General features: G+C 51.9%; 1 long non-coding RNA gene across 1 annotated transcript; it reads left to right on the top strand.

Annotated features, from left to right (window-relative positions):
• Nucleotides 1-682: 682 nt before the first annotated feature.
• LOC144107424 (uncharacterized) lies at nt 683-1,709 on the top strand. The gene is made up of 3 exons (XR_013309277.1): nt 683-834; nt 953-1,080; nt 1,597-1,709. It is a non-coding gene; the product is annotated as an uncharacterized LOC144107424 (long non-coding RNA).
• The last annotated feature ends 626 nt before the right edge of the window (nt 1,710-2,335 follow it).

The following is a 2,335-nucleotide window of genomic DNA, read 5'->3' as shown; positions in this document are numbered from 1 at the left end:
GACGTGCATTCCATGCAGAGGCGACTTCCACTTCATGAATTAATCGGTGGAAATACCCGCATATAGCACTTGTCAGCATGACCACGTACGGCCAATACATAGATCTGGGGCGCGATTACGGATCAGTCTCAATCGAAATTGTCTCAAAAAGTATATCATTTGCCTCTCTCCTATTGGTCGGCGGCCATTTTGATTTCTTTCGTCACTGACTGACGTCGTAAATGGCGCAGAAGTGGTGACGTTGGCCATCTAATTATGCGGGCAGATTGAGACGATTTTTTGAGACTGGAAAAAGTAGTATCAACACGTTTGAGACAGAAAATGGCGGCTGTTTATTTTGCCATACGCGGGTGACCGCGCGAGCAACGGTGTCGGAGGGTGCATGAAGACGACTTTGACGCGCGGGAGAGTTATTTCGAGGAGACTGCGCAGTGGCTGTGCGACGAACTCGCCGTTGAACTGGGAAGTGCGCGGGTGAGTGCGCTGTCAGTGGAGCGGCAGGTGCTGTGCGCGCTGTGCTTCTTCGCCTCCGGTGGGTTTCAAGGCGCCGTTGGAAATGAAGAAAACGTCGGCGCAGCTCAACCGACTGTGAACAAGCCTTTGCGGCGGGCAGCGGAGACCAATGTCAACGTTGGGTCACAGAAGGGGAGTGTTCGCTTTCCGAGGAGACCGAGGAGAAGGCGGCGGCGAAGGAGGGTGTCCTTTGCCTAAACGTTCGCCGCGGCAGCATCTCCGGCGTCGTCGGGTGTGTCGATTGGGCACTCATCACTATCAAGGAGTCTGGGGGCAGTGCTGCGAACGAGCCGCAAGCGGTTCTACGCTGCGGACGTAATAGTGAGTATACCTCGGCCACTGTTTTTGACCGCATGAGTTCAAGTGCTACAATTGCATGATCTACAAGTGCGGGCCTCGGCAGCGAGAGTGAGTACGGGCTGTGCTTGTTTTTTCTCAGATCTGTGGCGCGAACATGTGCATCCTGGCCGTGGACTCGCGCTGACCCGGATCCTTCCGCGACGCGTTTGTCTGGCGGCATTCCGAGGCGGAGGAAGGCCTGCTGGACGACGGTGATTTTTTTTCTGGGTAAGCAGTAAAATAGCCGTGTCACCCGTCGGGCGAACTCAGTCACATCTATTGAGCTCCAGCACTATGCATTTGTCCGGATCTGCTAAAGCTACAAGAATCAGTCTGGACAGTTACACAAATGCAGACACTTTACAGTATGATACAGTGTATTGCCACCCTTTCCTTCTGTTAAATATAATTGCAGCAGAAACACAGGACACATATTACATTGTTGAAATGCATAGCCTTTCCTGTTGAAGAAACCAAAGCAAAATGCACCTGACAGCGCTTGTGTTTTGTAGGCAATCATAGCGCATCATTTATATGAATATGCTGGTAAAAGACTGACCTTACAGTAGTGCTCACTTATACATCTAAATCCTGCATGTATGTATGCTCTTGAATGTCATATTCAGCAAAGCCTGGATGTGGGCTACTTGGCATGAGTCTTCTACTGTATAGCAGAGTGTCCTGTAATGCTGTTGAGATCACTGAGAAAGGACATGCTTAGCTGCATCATTTTTTGTTATGGAGGAGACTATGTCTACCCACTGGAGCCATGGCTGCCTGCACCAGTTGCATGACATTACAGACCGGACTCAGCAGAAGGCCTGTACAACACGCCACATGCTTTCACACAATTTGTGGCTGAGCGCTGTAATGGTGTGCCGAAGAGCTGCTTCCATTGCTTTCAAGAGCACCGGATGCACCAGTGCCAGTGGAAGTGGACAGTGCGCATCATCACCGCACGTGCTGCACTTCACAGCCTCTGTTTGGATGTGCCCATATCAGCAGAGGGTGCAGGCGACACTGCCTCTGACCCAGATAACAACAGGCCACCTCTAAATGGTGGCTGCCTCGTACGGACAGGATCCCTCCTCACCTGCCTCCTGAGAAGAGCATGCGGTGCTGTACTTTTGGCCTCTCTAGGACGACCCGTCTCCAGAGGAAGGCGTACCGAGGGATGGTGCAGCGGCAGTTGCGATGGAAAATCTAGCGTCCAGAGACGACTCACCATGCTGGCATAGAGAGTCATATCAGGCACTCTTCCCCTGTTGCCACTGTCATTTCCTTGTGTCATTGCACAACACACATCTGCAAGTGTGTGAGCAATTGTGTGATGTGGTTGTGCCCTTGGCCAACCTGTGTGTAGCGAGAAGCCAGCAGTGACAAACAAGTGCCCCCCACCGGCTGCCACTTCATTTTCAGTGTGTTTGCTAGTATATCTTCCAGTCCCTCAGCAGCGTGTTGCACAGTCTCTTCCTGAAGACGG

Source organism: Amblyomma americanum, chromosome 1, assembly GCF_052857255.1.
Source record: "Amblyomma americanum isolate KBUSLIRL-KWMA chromosome 1, ASM5285725v1, whole genome shotgun sequence".
Taxonomy (NCBI): domain Eukaryota; kingdom Metazoa; phylum Arthropoda; class Arachnida; order Ixodida; family Ixodidae; genus Amblyomma; species Amblyomma americanum.
Note: the sequence above shows the minus strand (reverse complement) of the source record. Positions and strands in the feature narration are given on the sequence as shown.